Genomic DNA, 20,903 nt, shown 5'->3' with positions numbered 1-20,903 from the left:
TGGTTCTCCCTCTTGTGGTCGAGATAGGATAGGTGGTTGCCCCAAGAATTCTTTGAAGTCTTTGAAAGCTTGTTCACATTCCGCTGTCCATTCGAAGTTCTTTCCCTTCTTCAAGGTAGCGTAGAAAGGGAGGGATCTTATTGCTGATCCTGCTAGGAATCTGGACAAAGCTGCCAACCTCCCATTGAGCTGTTGTACCTCTTTGACGCAGGTTGGGCTCTTCATGTTGAGTATGGCCTGGCATTTATCTGGATTTGCCTCGATTCCCGTTTGTGTGAGCATGAATCCTAAAAATTTACCTGCTTCCACTGCGAAGGTGCATTTAGCCGGGTTGAGTCGCATGCCGTGCTTCCTTATGGTATCGAATACTTGGATCAAATCGGTTAGCAATGTCTCTTCGCTTTGTGTCTTTATCAACATGTCATCCACGTAGACCTCCATGATTTTTCCGATATAGTCTGAGAAGACTTTATTCATCAGCCTTTGATAAGTGGCTCCTGCGTTTTTCAGGCCGAAAGGCATCACGATGTAGCAATAATTTGCCTTAGGTGTAAGAAACGAGGTCTTTTCTTGGTCTGGCGGATACATTGGTATCTGGTTGTATCCCGAGTATGCGTCCATGAATGAGAGATACTTGTATCCTGATGAAGCATCTACTAGAGCGTCAATGCTTGGGAGTGGGTAAGGATCTTTTGGGCAGGCTTTGTTGAGGTCGGTGTAGTCGGTGCACATTCACCACTTCCCATTTGATTTTTTCACCAAAACGACGTTTGCTAGCCATAGTGGATATTTGACTTCCCTTATGAACCCTGCCTCTAGTAGTGCTTGCACTTGTTCTTCTACAGCCTGAGATCGTTCTGGCCCAAGTTTTCTTCGTTTTTGTTGTATCGGTCGGGAGCCTGGGTAGACTGCCAACTTGTGGCTCATTAGTTCGGGATCTATGCCCGGCATGTCGGCAGCTTTTCATGCGAAGAGATCAACATTATCTCACAGAAATTGTATCAATGATTCTTTTGCATCTCCTTTCAGGATCATGCCAATATTAGTTCTTTTATCCGAGGTGTCTCCAATCTAGACTCTTTCTACTTCTCCTTCGGGTTGTGGTCGGAGCTCTTCTCGTCTTTGAGCTCCACCGAGTTCGATTGTGTGGAACTCTCTTGCTTCGCCTCGGAGGTTTAGACTTTCGTTGTAACAGCGATGCGCCATCTTTTGATATGCTTTTATTGTAGCTATCCCTTCTGCAGTTGGAAATTTCATACATAGATGCGGAGTTGAAACTATTGCGCCGAGCTGATTTAACGTTGTCCGACCTATCAGGGCATTGTAGGCTGAGCTTACGTCGACCACGATGTAGTCTATCTTGAGTGTTTTAGATTGGTTCCCTTTCCCGAAGGTTGTATGCAGTGACACGTATCCCAGTGGTTGAACTGGGATGTCTCCCAGTCCGAACAAGCTGTTTGGGTATGCTCTTAACTCTTTCTCTTCTAGGCCGAGTTTGTCGAAGGCAGTTTTGAATAAGATGTCGGCAGAGCTTCCCTGGTCGATTAGTGTACGGTGGAGGTTGGCGTTTGCTAATGTGATCGTAATGACCATAGGGTCGTCGTGTCCTGAGATGATTCCGGATGCATCTTCTTTGGTAAACGTGATTGCCGGGATGTCTGGTGTCTCCTTCTGTCCCTCGACATGGTATACCTCTTTGAGGTGTCGCTTGCAGGATGATTTGGAGATTCCTCCCCCAGCAAATCCGCCGTGAGTCACGTGGACATGTCTTTCCGGTGTGCGAGGCGATCGTTCAGATCGTCTGACATCCTCATCCCTCCTTCTTTTCCTTGGTTCTTCGTCCCGGTTGGCCAAGAACCGATCTAGCTTTCCTTCTCGTACTAATTTTTCTATGACGTTTTTTAAGTCGAAACATTCGTTGGTGGAATGCCCTCAAAGTCAGTGATATTCACAGTACTCATTCCGATTTCCCCCTCCTCTTTTGCCTTTGAGTGGCCGAGCTGGGGGGATTTTTTTCGTATGGCAGACTTCTCTGTTAAACGTCTACCAAGGATACCCTAAGAGGGGTGTAGTTGTGATATTTTTTGATTTTCTCTCCGGAGCGATCTTCCTTTTTCTTGGATTCTTTATCTCGGTAGGCAGAACCGGACCTTGAGGCTTCACCAAGTCGAGAATTTTCCTCCATGTTGATGTACTTCTGCGCTCGTTCTTGTACTTCATCTAGGGATGTCGGGTATCTTTTTGATATAGATTGGCTGAATGGTCCTTCTCGTAGGCCATTTATGAGGCCCATGATGGCAGCTTCTGTCGATAGATTTTGTATGTCCATGCATGTTTTGTTGAATCTCTCCATGTAGTTGCGAAGACTTTCTCGATCTCCTTGCTTGATCCCGAGTAGACTGGGTGCGTGTTTGGCTTTGTCCTTTTGTATGGAGAATCGGGCCAGGAACTTTTTGGCCAAGTCGTCGAAACTTGAGATGGATTTTGGAGGCAGGTTGTTGAACCATTTAATGGCTGTCTTGGTGAGAGTTGTTGGAAAGGCTTTGCAGCGAACTGCATCTGAGGCATCAGTGAGGTACATTCTACTTCTAAAGTTGCTGAGATGGTGGTTGGGGTCTGAGGTGCCGTCATACAGCGTCATATCCGGAAGTTTGAAATCCTTTGGGATTTTGGTCTTCATAATTTCTCTGGTGAATGGATCTTGATCTTTCTGAGGGCTGTCTTCTGTGGATGGCCGAGTAGCTTTGGTTTTGAGATCAGCTTCAAGTTTTATAAGTTTGTCTTCTAATTCTCGGCGCCGCCTTATCTCCCGACGTAGATCTTCTTCTTTTTCACGTTGATGTTGGGCTTCTTTCTCAAGTTGCTCCAATCGATTTTGAAACGCTTCTATTGCTCCCGAATTTGATGGATTTTTGTCTCCGTTGGGTTCTGGCGTATCTTTGAGTATAGTATCCACATTTTTATGCGGCGTTCTATCTTCCAATCCTGAGTCGTGGTCGTTGTCATGGTCATCCGCCATGTTGATGGGATGACTTCCAGGTTCCCCGGCAACGGCGCCAATGTTCCGAGGGTTACCTGAAACTATAGGTCGATCTTGGTCGAGATCTTCTGTGCTGGTCGGAGCCAACGTGTCCGGCAGATGTATAGCAGCCGGAGCAGGTGTGTCCGACTTGCAGAACTGAGAATGCTGTTGATCCTTTGTCACCGAAGGGTGGGGGGTACCTGCAAGGGACTCCGATGCTTAAGTTAGCAAGGGTATTAAACAGGTACTGAGTAGAATCAGAGTATAAGTTATACCTGGGTGCTCCAGTGTATTTATAATGGTGAGATGTGGCCTCCGGCGGATAAGATAAGTTAGTTATCTTATCTTATCTTTATCTTATCTTTAAGTGAGGTCATCTTTAAGGGAACCGCCTTTATCTCTATGGGCTTGGGCTGCCCTTGGATTTGGGGCGCGTTCCTCTATTTGGGCCCTTCATTTGGGCTTTCCTGTGACTTGGCCGAGCTCTTTGAGGAGAGGTCGGGTTGTCCTGACCTGAAAAGGTCGGTCGCTTTGTCTGTCGAACATCCCGGGTCGGACAGCTCGACCCAGGGTATGAACACCACCGGATACATAAATACCACAGACACATGACTGGGTGAACCTTTTCAGATTGTGACTCAGCTTTGCTAGAGTCCCCAGTTAGAGGTGTCCAGAGCTCTTAAGCACACTCTTTTTGCTTTGGATCACGATTTTAACCACTCAGTCTCAAGCTTTTCACTTGGACCTGCATGCCACAAGCACATGGTTAGGGACAGCTTTGATTTAGCCACTTAGGCCTGGATTTTATTTCCTTGGGCCCTCCTATCCATTGATGCTCAAAGCCTTGGATCCTTTTTACCCTTGCCTTTTGATTTTAAGGGCTATTGGCTTTTTCTGCTTGCTTTTTTTTCTTTCTATTTTTTTTCTCGCAAGCTTTTGCTATTCACTGTTTTTTCTTGCTTCAAGAATCAATTTTATGATTTTTCAGATCATCAATAACATTTCTCTTTGTTCATCATTCTTTCAAGAGCCAACAGTTTTAACATTCATAAACAACAAGATAAAAAATATGCACTGTTTAAGCATTCATTCAAAAAACAAAAAGTATTGTCACCACATCAATATAATTAAACTAAATTCAAGGATAAATTCGAAATTCATGTACTTCTTGTTCTTTTGAATTAAAAACATTTTTCATTTAAGAAAGGTGAAGGATTAATGGAATTATTCATAACTTTAAGACATAGTTACTAAACACTAATGATCATGAAGTAGAGACACAAAACATAGATGAACACAACATAAAAACTGAAAAGCAGGAAGAAATAAGAACAAGGAATGAATCCACCTTAGTGGCGTCTTCTTCTTGAAGGACCAACAATGTCCTTAAGCTCTTCTATGTCCCTTCCTTGCCTTTGTTGCTCCTCCCTTATTGCTCTTTGATCTTCTCTTATTTCATGAAGAATGATGGAGTGCTCATGATGTTCCACCCTTAATTGTTCCACATTGTAGCTCAAATCTTCTAAGGAAGTGTTGAGTTGTTCCCAATAGTTGTTGGGAGGAAAGTGCATCCCTTGAGGCATCTCAGGGATTTCTTGATGATGAGCTTCCTCATGCATCTCTTGAGATCCGTGGAGGGTCTCTCTTGCTTGCTCCATCCTCTTCTTGGTGATGGGCTTATCCTCTTCAATGGGGATGTCTCCTTCTATCATAACTCCAGCTGAGTAACATAGATGGCAAATAAGGTGAGGAAAAGCTAGCCTTGCCATGGTGGAGGGCTTTTCGGCTATTTTGTAGATTTCATTGGAGATGACTTCATGAACTTCTACTTCCTCTCCAATCATGATGCTATGAATCATGATGGCCCGATCCACAGTAACTTCAGATCGGTTGCTAGTGGGAATGATAGAGCGTTGAATGAACTCCAACCATCCTCTAGCCACAAGCTTCAGGTCCAGTCTTCTTAGTTGAACTGGCTTGCCTTTGGAGTCTCTTTTTCATTGAGCTCCTTCCACACATATGTCCATAAGGACTTGGTCCAACCTTTGATTAAAGTTGACCCTTCTAGTGTAGGGGCGTTCATCTCCTTGCATCATGGGCAAGTGGAACGCCAACCTCATATTTTTCGGACTAAAATCTAAGTATTTCCCCCGAACCATTGTGAGATAATTCTTTGGACTCGGGTTCATACTTTGATCATGGTTCTTAGTGATCCATGCATTGGCATAGAATTCTTGAACCATTAAGATTCCGACTTGTTGCATGGGGTTGGTTAGGACTTCCCAACCTCTTCTTCGGATTTCATGTCGGATCTCCGGATACTCATTTTTCTTGAGCTTGAAAGGGACCTCTGGGATCACCTTCTTCTTTGTCACAACATCGTAGAAGTGGTCTTGATGGCTTTTGGAGATGAATCTTTCCATCTTCCATGACTCGGAGGTGGAAGCTTTTGTCTTCCCTTTTCCTTTTCTAGAGGATTCTCTAGCCTTAGGTGCCATTGATGGTAATGGAAAAACAAAAAGATTATGCTTTGACCACACTAAACTTAAAATATTGCTCGCCCTCGAGCAAGAGAAGAAAGAAGAGAAGAAGAAGAAGAAGAAAATATGGAGGAGAGTGAGAGATGGTGTTTCGGCCAAGGTGTAGAAGAGGGGGTGGTGCACGAAATTGTGATCACTACAACTTCGCACAACTAACCAGCAAGTGCACTGGGTCGTCCAAGTAATACCTTACGTGAGTAAGGGTCGATCCCACGGAGATTGGTGGTATGAAGCAAGCTATGGTCATCTTGTAAATCTCAGTCAGGCAAACTCAAATGTATATGATGATGAACGAAAATAACATAGAAGATAAGGATAGTGATACTTATGTATATCATTGGTGTAAGAGCTTCAGACAAGTGTATGAAGATGCCTTCCCTTCCGTCTCTCTGCTTTCCTACTGCCTTCATCCAATCCTTTTTACTCCTTTCCATGGCAAGCTCGTGTAGGGTTTCACTGTTGTCAGCAGCTACCTCCCATCCGCGCAGTGAAAGCTAATGCACGCACTCTGTCACAGTGCTGCCAATCACCGGTTTGGTTCCCTCCCCTACCGGAATAGAATCACTCTTTTGCGTCTGTCACTAACGCCCAGTAGGTTACAGGTTTGAAGCATGTCACAGTCATTCAATCATTGAATCCTACTCAGAATACCACAGACAAGGTTAGACCTTCCGGATTCTCTTGAATGCCGCCATCAGTTCTTGCCTATACCACGAAGACTCTGATCTCACGGAATGGCTGGCTCGTTTGTCAGGCGAGCACTCGGTTGTCAGGCGATCAACCATGCATCGTGCAATCAGGAATCCAAGAGACATTCACTAAGCCTCAGATGCTTGTAGAACAAGAATGGTTGTCAGTCACCTTGTTCATGGGTGAGAATGGTGATGGGCGTCAATCATCACCTTCATCATGTTGAAGAACAAGTGATATCTTGGACAAAGAACAAGCGGAATTGAATGGAAGAACAATAGTAATTGCATTAATACTCGAGGTACATCAGAGCTCCACACCTTAATCTATGGTGTGTAGAAACTCCACCGTTGAAAATACATAAGAACAAGGTCTAGGCATGGCCGTGAGGCCAGCCTCCCAAATGATCTAAGAACTAGATGTCCAAAGATGATCAAAGGATCAAAAACAATCCAAAGATGAAAATACAATAGTAAAAGGTCCTATATATAGAGAACTAGTAGCCTAGGGTGTACAGAGATGAGTAAATGACATAAAAATCCACTTCCGGGCCCACTTGGTGTGTGCTTGGGCTGAGCAATGAAGGAATTTCGTGTAGAGACTTTTTCTGGAGTTAAACGCCAGCTTTTATGCCAGTTTGGGCGTTTAACTCCCAATCAGGTGCCAGTTCCGGCGTTTAACGCTGGAATTTCTGTAGGTGACTTTGAACGCCGGTTTGGGCCATTAAATCTTGGGCAAAGTATGGACTATTATATATTGCTGGAAAGCCCAGGATGTCTAATTTCCAACGCCGTTGAGAGCGCGCCAATTGGGCTTCTGTAGCTCCAGAAAATCCACTTTGAGTGCAGGGAGGTCAGAATCCAACAGCATCTGCAGTCCTTTTTAGTCTCTGAATCAGATTTTTGCTCAGGTCCCTCAATTTCAGCCAGAAAATACCTGAAATCACAGAAAAACACACAAACTCATAGTAAAGTCCAGAAAAGTGAATTTTAATTAAAAACTAATAAAAATATACTAAAAACTCAACTAAAACTACTAAAAACATACTAAAAACAATGCCAAAAAGCGTATAAATTATCCGCTCATCACAACACCAAACTTAAATTGTTGCTTGTCCCCAAGCAACTGAAAATCAAATAAGATAAAAAGAAGAGAATATACTATAGACTCCAAATTATCAATGAAACATAGCTCCAAATCAGATGAGCGGGACTAGTAGCTTTTTGCCTCCAAACAGTTTTGGCATCTCACTTTATCCTCTGAGGTTCAGAATGATTGGCTTCTTTAGGAACTCAGAATCCAGATAGTGTTATTGATTCTCCTAGTTAAGTATGATGATTCTTGAACACAGCTACTTATTGAGTCTTGGCCGTGGCCCAAAGCACTCTGTCTTCCAGTATTACCACCGGATACATACATGCCACAGACACATAATTGGGTGAACCTTTTCAGATTGTGACTCAGCTTTGCTAGAGTCCCCAATTAGAGGTGTCCTGGGTTCTTAAGCACACTCTTATTGCCTTGGATCACAACTTTATTTCTTTCTTTTTCTTCTTTTTCTTTTTTTTTTCTTTTTTCGTTTGCTTTTCTCTCTCTTTTTTTTTTATTCACTGCTTTTTCTTGCTTCAAGAATCATTTTTATGATTTTTCAGATCCTCAGTAACATGTCTCCTTTTTCATCATTCTTTCAAGAGCCAACAATTTTAACATTCATGAACAACAAATTCAAAAGACATATGCACTGTTCAAGCATACATTCAGAAAACAAAAAGTATTGTCACCACATCAAACTAATTAAGCTAGTTTTAAAGATGAATTTGAAATCCTGTACTTCTTGTTCTTTTGTAATAAAAACAGTTTTCATTTAAGAAAGGTGATGGATTTCATAGGACATTCATAACTTTAAGGCATAGACACTAAGACACTAATGATCACAAGACACAAACATAGATAACATAAGCATCAAAATTCGAAAAACAAGAAAGTGAAGAACAAGGAGATTAAAGAACGGGTCCACCTTAGTGATGGCGGCTTGTTCTTCCTCTTGAAGACCTTATGGAGTGCTTGAGCTCCTCAATGTCTCTTCCTTGTCTTTGTTGCTCCTCTCTCATGAGTCTTTGATCTTCTCCAATTTCATAGAGGAGGATGGCATGTTCTTGGTGCTCCACCCTTAGTTGTCCCATGTTGGAACTTAATTCTCCTAGAGAGGTGTTCAGTTGCTCCCAATAGTCTTGTGGAGGAAAGTGCATCCCTTGAGGTATCTCAGGGATCTCATGATGAGAGGGGTCTCTTGTTTGCTCCATCTTCTTCTTAGTGATGGGCTTGAGGTCATGCCTTCTCAGTTGAACCGGCTTTGGATGCCATAAACGGTTATGGAAAAACAAAAAGCAATGCTTTTACCACACCAAACTTAAAAGGTTTGCTCGTCCTCGAGCAAAAGAAGAGGGAAGAGAGTAGAAGAAGAAGAAATGGAGGAGAGGGAGATGGCTTTGTGATTCGGCCAGAAGGGGAAGAAGTAGTGGTTTATGAAGGATGGATGTGAGTGGTGAAGAGAAAGAGATGTTGAGGTGATTGGTGAATGGGTGAAGAGAAAGAGTGGTGGGGGTTTATGGGGATCCTGTGGGGTCCACAGATCCTTAGGTGTCAAGGAAAAGTCATCCCTGCACCAAATGGCATCAAAATCCACGTTTTGAGCCATTTCTGGCGTTAAACTCCGGGCTGATGCCCATTCCTGGCGTTTAACGCCAGGTTGTAGCCCTTTTCTGGCGTTTAACGCCAGTCTGGTGCCCCTTTCTGGCGTTAAACGCCCAGAATGGTGCCAGACTGGGCGTTAAACGCCCAACAGCTAGCCTCACTGGCGTTTAAACGCCAGTGACTTCTTCCTCCAGGGTGTGCTGTTTTTCTTCCTGTTTTTCATTCTGTTTTTGCTTTTTCAATGGATTTTGTGACTTCTCATGATCATCAACCTACAAAATAACAAAAATAACAAAGGAAAATATATAAAATATAACATTGGGTTGCCTCCCAACAAGCGCTTCTTTAATGTCAGTAGCTTGACAGAGGGCTCTCATGGAGCCTCACAGATACTCAGAGCAATGTTGGAACCTCCCAACACCAAACTTAGAGTTTGAATGTGGGGGTTCAACACCAAACTTAGAGTTTGGTTGTGGCCTCCCAACACCAAACTTAGAGTTTGACTGTGGGGGCTCTTCTTGACTCTGATTTGAGAGAAGCTCTTCATGCTTCATCTCTATGGTGACAGAGGGATATCCTTGAGCCTTAAACACAAAGGATTCTCCATTCACTTGAATGATCAGTTCACCTCTATCAACATCAATCACAGCCTTTGCTGTGGCTAGGAAGGGTCTGCCAAGGATGATGGTTTCATCCATGCACTTCCCAGTCTCTAGGACTATGAAATCAGTAGGGATGTAATGGTCTTCAATCTTTACCAAAACATCCTCTACAAGTCCATGAGCTTGTTTTCTTGAGTTGTCTGCCATCTCTAGTGAGATTCTTGCAGCTTGTACCTCAAGGATCCCTAATTTCTCCATTACAGAGAGGGGCATGAGGTTTACACTTGACCCTAAGTCACACAAGGCCTTCTTGAAGGTCATGGTGCCTATGGTACAAGGTATAGAAAACTTCCCAGGATCCTGCCTCTTTTGAGGCAGTTTCTGCCTAGACAAGTCATTCAGTTCTTTGGTGAGCAAGGGTGGTTCATCCTCCCAAGTCTCATTTCCAAATAACTTGTCATTCAGTTTCATGATTGCTCCAAGGTATTTAGCAACTTGCTCTTCAGTGACATACTCATCCTCTTCAGAGGAAGAATACTCATCAGAGCTCATGAATGGTAGAAGTAAGTCCAATGGAATCTCTATGGTCTCATTTTGAGCCTCAGATTCCCATTGTTCCTCATTGGGGAACTCAGTGGAGGTCAGTGTACGCCCATTGAGGTCTTCCTCAGTGGCGTCCACTTCATCTCCTTCCTCTCCAAATTCGGCCATGGTTATGGCTTTGCACTCTCCTTTTGGATTTTCTTCTGTATTACTTGGGGGAGTACTTGGAGGGAGTTCAGTAACTTTCTTGCTCAGCTGTCCCACTTGTCCTTCCACATTTCTAATGGAGGACCTTGTTTCATTCATGAAACTTTGAGTGGTTTTAATTAGATCAGAGACCATGGTTGCTAAGTCAGAGGGGTTCTGCTTAGGATTCTCTGTCTGTTGCTGAGAAGATGATGGAAAAGGTTTGCCATTGCTAAACCTGTTTCTTCCACCATTGTTGTTGTTGAAACCTTGTTGAGGTCTCTCTTGATTCTTCCATGAGAGATTTGGGTGATTTCTCCATGAAGAGTTATAGGTGTTACCATAGGGTTCTCCTAGGTAATTCACCTCTTCCATTGAAGGGTTCTCAGGATCATAAGCTTCTTCCTTAGATGAAGCATCCTTAGTACTGCTTGGTGCATTTTGCATTCCAGACAGACTTTGAGAAATCAAATTGACTTGTTGAGTCAATATCTTGTTCTGAGCCAAAATGGCATTCAGAACATCAATCTCAAGAACTCCTTTCTTCTGACTTGTCCCATTGTTCATAGGATTCCTTTCAGAAGTGTACATGAATTGGTTATTTGCAACCATTTCAATGAGTTCTTGAGCCTCTGTAGGCGTCTTCTTCAGATGAAGAGATCCTCCAGCAGAGCTATCCAAAGACATCTTGGATAGTTCAGAGAGACCATCATAGAAAATACCTATGATGCTCCATTCAGAAAGCATGTCAGAAGGACATTTTCTGATCAATTGTTTGTATCTTTCCCAAGCTTCATAGAGGGACTCTCCATCCTTCTGTCTGAAGGTTTGGACTTCCACTCTAAGCTTACTCCATCTTTGTGGTGGAAAGAACTTTGCCAAGAAGACATTGACTAGCTTTTCCCAAGAGTCCAGGCTTTCTTTAGGTTGAGAATCCAACCATATTCTAGCTCTGTCTCTTACAGCAAAAGGGAATAGCATCAGTCTATAGACCTCAGGGTTAACCCCATTAGTCTTGACTGTGTCACAGATTTGCAAGAACTCAGCTAAAAACTGATGAGGATCTTCCATTGGAAGTCCATGGAACTTGCAATTCTGTTGCATTAGAGAAACTAATTGAGGCTTAAGCTCAAAGTTGTTTGCTCCAATGGCAGGGATAGAGATGCTTCTCCCATAAAAATCAGGAGTAGGTGTAGTAAAGTCACCCAGCACCTTCCTTGCATTGTTTGCATTATTGTTGTTTTCGGCTGCCATGTCTTCTTCTTCTTTGAAGAATTCGGTCAGGTCCTCTAAAGAGAGTTGTGCTTTGGCTTCTCTTAGCTTTCTCTTCAAGGTCCTCTCGGGTTCAGGGTCAGCTTCAACAAGAATGCCTTTGTCTTTGTTCCTGCTCATGTGAAAGAGAAGAGAACAAGAAAATATGGAATCCTCTATGTCACAGTATAGAGATTCCTTGAGGTGTCAGAGAAAGAAAAATGGAAGACAGAGGTAGAAAATTCGAACTTATCAAAGAAGATGGAGTTCGAATTTTGCATTAAGGGATAGTGTTAGTCCAAAAATAGAAGGATGTGAGAAGAAGGGAAGTAATTTTCGAAAATTAAGTAAAAGATTTTTAAAACATTTTGAAAAATACTAATTAATTTTCGAAAACCAAGAGTGGAAAAGAAATCAAGTGATTTTTGAAAAAGATTTTGAAATTAGAAATTAAAAAGATTTGATTGAAAACTATTTTGAAAAAGATGTAGTTAAGAAGATATGATTGGTTTTAAAAAGATGTGATTGAAAAGATATGATTTGAAAACAATTTTTAAAAAAGATATGATTTGAAAAACATTTTAAAAAGATTTGATTTTAAAAATTAATGACTTGCCTAACAAGAAAAGATATGATTAAAACATAAAACCTTCCTCAACAGAAAAGGCAAAAAATGTTCAATCAAATCATTAATTGTTAGTAAGTATCTTTGAAAAAGGAAAGAAATTGATTTTGAAAACATTTGATTGAAAAGATATGATTTGAAAAAGATTTGATTTTGAAAAACTTTGAAAACTTGAAAAAAAATTGATTTTGAAAACAAAATCTTCCCCCTTTGCCATCCTGGCGTTAAACGCCCAGAATGGTGCACATTCTGGCGTTTAACGCCCAAACTACTACCCTTTTGGGCGTTAAACGCCCAACCAGGCACCCTGGCTGGCGTTTAAACGCCAGTCTGTCTTCTTCACTGGGCATTTTTGAATGCCCAGCTTTTTCTGTGTGATTCCTCTGCAGTATGTTCTGAATCTTCAATTCTCTGTATTATTGACTTGAAAAGACACAAATTAAAAATATTTTTGGATTTTTAATAATAAGGAATAATTAAAATGCAACTAAAATCAAATAACAATGCATGCAAGACACCAAACTTAGCAGTTTGTACACTACTGACACTAACTAAATGAGAATGCATATGAGAAATAACAAATCACTCAAGTCAATAGAATTCAAAGATCAAAACAAGGAAATCATCAAGAACATCTTGAAGACTAATGAAGATACATGCATGAATGCAATAAGAACAGAAACATGCAATTGACACTAAACTTAAGATGAGACTCTAGACTCAAACAAGAAATATTTTTGGATTTTATGATTTTATAAATTTTTTTTTTCGAAAATTATGTAGAAAAAGAAAATAAAGGTATCAAAGTTCTTAATGAGAATTCCAGGAATCATGCAATGTTAGTCTAAAGCTTTAGTCTAAAGGAGTTAGACATGGCCGGCTAAGCTTCAGCAGGACATTGCATTCAAGAGCTAAATTGATGAGGATCAATCAGCTTTGGTGATGATAAGAACATCACCTTGAAACATTAGAAGTCATTCTTAAGAACTATGAAAAAAAATACCTAATCTAAGCAACAAGATGAACCGTCAGTTGTCCATACACAAGAACAATCCCCGGCAACGGCGCCAAAAACTTGGTGCACGAAATTGTGATCACTACAACTTCGCACAACTAACCAGCAAGTGCACTGGGTCGTCCAAGTAATACCTTACGTGAGTAAGGGTCGATCCCACGGAGATTGGTGGTATGAAGCAAGCTATGGTCATCTTGTAAATCTCAGTCAGGCAAACTCAAATGTATATGATGATGAACGAAAATAACATAGAAGATAAGGATAGTGATACTTATGTATATCATTGGTGTAAGAGCTTCAGACAAGTGTATGAAGATGCCTTCCCTTCCGTCTCTCTGCTTTCCTACTGCCTTCATCCAATCCTTCTTACTCCTTTCCATGGCAAGCTCGTGTAGGGTTTCACTGTTGTCAGCAGCTACCTCCCATCCGCGCAGTGAAAGCTAATGCACGCACTCTGTCACAGTGCTGCCAATCACCGGTTTGGTTCCCTCCCCTACTGGAATAGAATCACTCTTTTGCGTCTGTCACTAACGCCCAGTAGGTTACAGGTTTGAAGCATGTCACAGTCATTCAATCATTGAATCCTACTCAGAATACCACAGACAAGGTTAGACCTTCCGGATTCTCTTGAATGCCGCCATCAGTTCTTGCCTATACCACGAAGACTCTGATCTCACGGAATGGCTGGCTCGTTTGTCAGGCGAGCACTCGGTTGTCAGGCGATCAACCATGCATCGTGCAATCAGGAATCCAAGAGACATTCACTAAGCCTCAGATGCTTGTAGAACAAGAATGGTTGTCAGTCACCTTGTTCATGGGTGAGAATGGTGATGGGCGTCAATCATCACCTTCATCATGTTGAAGAACAAGTGATATCTTGGACAAAGAACAAGCGGAATTGAATGGAAGAACAATAGTAATTGCATTAATACTCGAGGTACATCAGAGCTCCACACCTTAATCTATGGTGTGTAGAAACTCCACCGTTGAAAATACATAAGAACAAGGTCTAGGCATGGCCGTGAGGCCAGCCTCCCAAATGATCTAAGAACTAGATGTCCAAAGATGATCAAAGGATCAAAAACAATCCAAAGATGAAAATACAATAGTAAAAGGTCCTATATATAGAGAACTAGTAGCCTAGGGTGTACAGAGATGAGTAAATGACATAAAAATCCACTTCCGGGCCCACTTGGTGTGTGCTTGGGCTGAGCAATGAAGGAATTTCGTGTAGAGACTTTTTCTGGAGTTAAACGCCAGCTTTTATGCCAGTTTGGGCGTTTAACTCCCAATCAGGTGCCAGTTCCGGCGTTTAACGCTGGAATTTCTGTAGGTGACTTTGAACGCCGGTTTGGGCCATCAAATCTTGGGCAAAGTATGGACTATTATATATTGCTGGAAAGCCCAGGATGTCTACTTTCCAACGCCGTTGAGAGCGCGCCAATTGGGCTTCTGTAGCTCCAGAAAATCCACTTCGAGTGCAGGGAGGTCAGAATCCAACAGCATCTGCAGTCCTTTTTAGTCTCTGAATCAGATTTTTGCTCAGGTCCCTCAATTTCAGCCAGAAAATACCTGAAATCACAGAAAAACACACAAACTCATAGTAAAGTCCAGAAAAGTGAATTTTAATTAAAAACTAATAAAAATATACTAAAAACTCAACTAAAACTACTAAAAACATACTAAAAACAATGCCAAAAAGCGTATAAATTATCCGCTCATCAGGGGGTTTGTGTTGTGTGAAAATGAAGTAGAATAGAAGGGTATATATAGGGAGGGGAAAGGGTGTAGTTTCGGTCATTTAGGGTGGGTTTGGGTGGGAAAGTATTTTTGAATTTTGAAGGTAGGTGGGGTTTATGGGGAAGAGTGGATGGATGTGAGTGGTGAAGGGGGTAATTGGGTAGAGAGATTGAAGTTGTTGGGAAGTGTGATATGGGGAAGAGTGTTATAGGATTAGGAGGTAAGGTGGGAATATGTTAGGTGGGGATCCTGTAGGGTCCACAGATCCTGAGATGATCCTGTGGGGTCCACAGATCCTGAGGTGTCAAGGATTTACATCCCTGCACCAATTAGGCATGTAGAATGCCTTTGCACACCATTCTGGCGTTTAAACGCCGAGATGATGCACACTCTGGGTGTTCAACGCCCATGTGTAGCATGTTTCTGGCGTTGAACGCCAGTTCCATGCTTGTTACTGGCGTTCAGCGCCAGCTTTCCTCAAGGCACATTCCTGGCGTTCAAACGCTAGAATGTTGCTTGTTTCTGGCGTTTAGCGCCAGATTCATGCTCTGTTCTGGCGTTGAGCGCCAGCCAGATGCTCCTTACTGGTGTTGAACGCCAGTATGTCCTCCCTCCAGGGTGTAATTTTTCTTCTGCTGTTTTTGATTCTGTTTTTAATTTTTATATTTTTTTCGTGACTCCACATGATCATGCACCTAATAAAACACAAAATAAAAATAAAATAAAAATTAGATAAATAAAAATTGGGTTGCCTCCCAATAAACGCTCTTTTAATGTCATTAGCTTGACAGTGGGATCTCATGGAGCCACAAAGGTGATCAGGTCAATGTTGTATAGTCCCAACACCAAACTTGGAGTTTGGATATGGGGTCTTAACACCAAACTTAGAGTTTGGTTGTGGCCTCCCAACACCAAACTTAGAGTTTGACTGTGAGGGCTCTTCTTGACTCTGTACTGAGAGAAGCTCTTTATGCTTACTCTCTTTTGTCACAGAGGGATGGCCATGTGCCTTAAACAGAAGGTAGTCCCCATTCAATTGAAGGACTAATTCACCTCTGTTGACATCTATCACAGCTCCTGCTGTGGCTAGGAAAGGTCTTCCAAGGATGATGCACTCATCCTCTTCCTTCCTAGTGTCTAAGATTATGAAATCAGCAGGGATGTAAAGGCCTTCAACCTTTACTAACACGTCCTCTACTACTCCATAAGCTTGTCTTAATGACTTGTCTACCAATTGTAATGAGAACAAGGCAGGTTGTACCTCAATGATCCCCAGCTTCTCCATTACAGAGAGTGGCATAAGATTTATCCCTGACCCCAGATCACATAGAGCTTTTTCAAAGGTCATGGTGCCTATGGTACAAGGTATTAAGAACTTGCCAGGATCTTGTCTCTTTTGAGGTAAAATTTGCTGAATCCAGATATCTAGTTCACTAATGAGCAAGGGAGGTTCACTTTCCCAAGTCTCATTACTAAACAACTTGGTATTCAGCTTCATGATAGCTCCTAAATATTGAGCAACTTGCTCTCCAGTCACATCTTCATCCTCATCAGAGGAAGAATAGTCTTCAGAGCTCATGAATGGCAGAAGGAGATTTAATGGAATCTCTATGGTCTCTATATGAGCCTCAGATTCCTTTGGATCCTTACTAGGAAACTCCCTCTTGCTTGAGAGACGTCCCAGGAGCTCTTCCTCACTAGGATTTTCGTCCTTCTCCTCCCTTGTGCATTCGGCCATATTGATCACATCAATGGCCTGGCACTCTCCTTTTGGATTCTCTTCTGTATTGCTTGGGAGAATACTAGGAGGAGTTTCAATGACTTTCTTACTCAGTTGGCCCACTTGTGCCTCCAGATTTCTGATGGAGGATCTTGTTTTACTCATGAAACTGAAAGTGGCTTTTGATAGATCAGAGACTAAATTTGCTAAATTGGAGGAGCTTTGTTCAGAATTCTCTGTCTGTTGCTGAGAAGATGATGGAAAAGGCTTGTTACTACTGAGCCTATTTCTTCCACCATTATTAAAGCCTTGTTGAGGCTTTTGTTGATCCTTCCATGAGAAATTTGGGTGATTTCTCCATGATGAGTTATAGGTGTTTCCATAAAGTTCACCCATGTAATTTACCTCTGCTATTGCAGGGTTCTCAGGATCATAAGCTTGTTCAGAAGCTGCCTCTTAGTACTGTTGGATGCATTTTGCCATCCATTCAGACTTTGAGAGATCATGTTGACTTGCTGAGTCAACACTTTGTTCTGAGCTAATATGGCATTCAAAGCATCAATTTCAAGAACTCCCTTCCTTTGAGGCGTCCCATTATTCACGGAATTCCTCTCAGAAGTGTACATGAATTGGTTATTTGCAACCATGTCAATGAGTTCTTGAGCTTTTGCAGGTGTTTTCTTTGGGTGAATGGATCCACCTGCAGAATGGTCCAATGACATTTTTGAAAACTCAGATAGACCATAATAGAATATATCTAATATGGTCCATTCTGAAAACATGTCAGATGGACATCTTTTGGTCAACTCCTTGTATCTTTCCCAAGCTTCATAGAGGGATTCACCATCTTTTTATTTGAAGGTCTGAACATCCACTCTAAGCTTGCTCAGCTTTTGAGGAGGAAAGAATTTATCCAAGAAAGCCGTGACCAGCTTATCCCAGGAGTCCAGGCTATCTTTAGGTTATGAGTCCAACCATATTCTAGCCCTGTCTCTTACAGCAAAAGGGAAAAGCATGAGCCTGTAGACTTCAGGATCTGCTCCATTCATCTTTACAGTCTCACAAATCTGCAAGAACTCAGTTAAAAACTGGTAAGGATCTTCGGATGAAAGTCCATAAAACTTGCAGTTCTGTTACATTAAAGCAACTAGTTGAGGTTTAAGCTCAAAATTGTTGGCTCCAATGGCAGGAATGGAGATGCTTCTTCCATCAAATTTGGACGTTGGTTTTGTGAAGTCACCAAGCATTCTCCTTGCATTATTATTATTGGGTTTGGCTGCCATCTCCTTCTCTTGTTCGAAAATTTCTGAAAGGTTGTTTCTGGATTATTGTAATTTAGCTTCTCTTAGTTTCCTCTTCAGAGTCCTTTCAGGTTCTGGATCAATTTCAACAAGAGTACCTTTTTCCTTGCTCCTGCTCATATGAAAGAGAAGAAAACAAGAAAAGAAGAGGAATCCTCTATGTCACAGTATAGAGATTCCTTTATGTTAGTAAAAGAAGAAGAGAATAGAAGAAGGAAGAGTGAAGAATCCAAACACAGGGGGAGGAGTGAGTTCGGATTTTTGGATGAAGAGAGGTGAAGAGAAGTGTTAGTAATTAAATAATTAAAAAGAATAAGAAAAGAGGGGGAGAATTTGAAAATTAATTTTTGAAAAGGAGTTAATAATTTTGAAAATTAAACATAAGATATGATTAAAATTAAAATTTAAAACAATTAAAAAGAATTTTTGAAAAAGAGAGAGGTATTTTCGAAAATTGAAGAGGGAAAAGTAGTTAGGTGATTTTAAAAAAGATAAGAAACAAACAAAATGTCAAATAGTTAGTTGAAAAAGATATCAAAATCAAATTTGAAAAGATTAGAAGATAAGAAGTTAGATAAGATATTTTGAAATCAAATTTTGAAAAAGATAAAATTTTTGAAAAAGATATGATAAAAGATAAAAAGATTTAATTCAAAAATTTGAAATTACTTACTTCACTAATAAGAAACTACAAGATAAGATTCTAGAACTTAAAGATTGAACCTTTCTTAACAAGAAAGTAACAAACTTCAAATTTTTGAATCAATCACATTAATTGTTAGTGAATTTTCGAAAATATGATATAAAGATAAGAAAAAAGATTTTGAAAATATTTTGAAAAATATTTTTGAAATTTTTGAAAAATAGAAAAAAATGAAAAAGATATAATTTTTGAAAGAGATTTTGAAAAGATAAGATTTTTAAAATTGAAAATTTGACTTGACTTGTAAGAAACAACTAATTTTGAAAATTTTTGACTAAGTCAACTCAAATTTTCGAAAATTTTGAGAAAAATAAGGAAAAGATATATTTTTTGATTTTTTTGAATTTTTGATGATGAGAGAGAAAAACATAAAAATGACTCACAACATAAAAATTATAAATCAAAACTCATGATGCATGCAAGAACACTAGGAATGTCAAGATGAACACCAAAAACACTTTGAAGATCATGATGAACATGAAGAACATGATTTTGAAAAATTTTTCATGCAAAGAAAACATGCAAGACACCAAACTTAGAAATCTTTAATGCATGGACTCTAATAAACAAAAAAATGCATATGAAAAACAAGAAAATACACCAAACAAGAAAACATCAAGATCAAACAAGAGGACTTATCAAGAACAACTTGAAGATCATGAAGAACACTATGAATGCATGAATTTTCAAAAAATGCAAGAAAAAATTTTTAAAGCATGCAATTGACACCAAACTTAAAAATTGACTCAAGATTCAAACAAGAAACACAAAATACTTTTGATTTTTATGATTTTATGAATTTTTTGGATTTTTATTAATTTTTTTCGAAAATATTTTTGGAACAACGAAAAAGAAAAGAAAATTTTGAAAAGAAAATTACCTAATCTGAGCAACAAGATGAACCGTCAGTTGTTCAAACTCAATAATCCCCGGCAACGGCGCCAAAAACTTGGTGGACAAAATTGTGATTCGTACTCTTTGTACTTGTATGAAATTTAATTCGAGATAATAGCTCTTTACTATGTGTGGACACAACTCCGTTCAACTAACCAGCAAGTGTACTGGGTCGTCCAAGTAATAAACCTTACGTGAGTAAGGGTCGATCCCACAGAGATTGTTGGTATGAAGCAAGCTATGTTCATCTTGTAAATCTCAGTCAGGCGGATAGTAATTGATTATGGATTTTTGAAAATTAATAATAAATAATAAACATAAAATAAAGATAAAGTTACTCATGTATTTCCATGGTGGGAATTTCAGATAGGTGTATGGAGATGCTGTGCTCCTCCTGAATCTCTGCTTTCCTACTGCTTCATCCAATACTTCTCACTCCTTTCCATGGCAAGCTGTATGTAGGGCATCACCGTTGTCAATGGCTACATCCCATCCTCTCAGTGAAAAAGGTCCAAATGCTCTGTCACAGCGCGGCTAATCATCTGTCGGTTCTCAATCAGGTTAGAATAGAATCCCTTGATTCTTTTGCGTCTGTCACTAACGCCCAGCCTTCAGGAGTTTGAAGCTCGTCACAGTCATTCAATCCCAGAATCCTACTCGGAATACCATAGACAAGGTTTAGACTTTCCGGATTCTCATGAATGCCGCCATCAATTCTAGCTTATACCACGAAGATTCTGATTAAGGAATCCAAGAGATATGCGCCCGGTCTAAGGTAGAACGGAAGTGGTTGTCAATCACGTGCGTTCATAGGTGAGAATGATGATGAGTGTCATGGATCATCACATTCATCAAGTTGAAGTGCAACGAATATCTTAGAATAGAAATAAAGAGAATTGAATAGGAAATAATAGTAATTGCATTAAAACATGAGGTACAGCAGAGCTCCACACCCTTAATCTATAGAGTGTAGAAACTCCACTATTGAAAATACATAAGTGAAAGGTTCAGGTATGGCTGAATGGCCAGCCCCCAAAACGTGATCAATAGCCTCCTAAGATGAAGAATAAAATAAAACTGAGACCAAAGATGTCTAATACAATAGTAAATTATCCTATTTATACTAGACTAGCTAATAGGGTTTACATGAGTAAGTAATTGATGCATAAATTCACTTCCGGGGCCCACTTGGTGTGTGTTTGGGCTGAGCTTGATCTATCCACGAGCTGAGGCTTCTTTTGGAGTTGAACGCCAAGTTGTAACGTGTTTTGGGCGTTCAACTCCGGGTCGTGACGTGTTTCTGGCGTTTTACTCCAGACAGCAACATGGAACTGGCGTTGAGCTCCAGTTTACGTCGTCAATTCCCGAACAAAGTAT

General features: G+C 40.6%; 2 non-coding genes across 2 annotated transcripts; both read left to right on the top strand.

Annotated features, from left to right (window-relative positions):
- The first annotated feature begins 11,018 nt into the window (after nt 1-11,018).
- On the top strand, nt 11,019-11,126 carry LOC130952379 (small nucleolar RNA R71). The gene has a single exon (XR_009074559.1). It is a non-coding gene; the product is annotated as a small nucleolar RNA R71 (small nucleolar RNA).
- A 6,282-nt stretch (nt 11,127-17,408) lies between these two features.
- On the top strand, nt 17,409-17,512 carry LOC130952751 (small nucleolar RNA R71). The gene has a single exon (XR_009074928.1). It is a non-coding gene; the product is annotated as a small nucleolar RNA R71 (small nucleolar RNA).
- Nucleotides 17,513-20,903: the final 3,391 nt, after the last annotated feature.

This window comes from Arachis stenosperma, chromosome 9, assembly GCF_014773155.1.
Source record: "Arachis stenosperma cultivar V10309 chromosome 9, arast.V10309.gnm1.PFL2, whole genome shotgun sequence".
Lineage (NCBI taxonomy): Eukaryota > Viridiplantae > Streptophyta > Magnoliopsida > Fabales > Fabaceae > Arachis > Arachis stenosperma.
The sequence above is the reverse complement of the archived record's forward strand: the minus strand, read 5'-3'. Positions and strand labels throughout refer to the sequence as shown.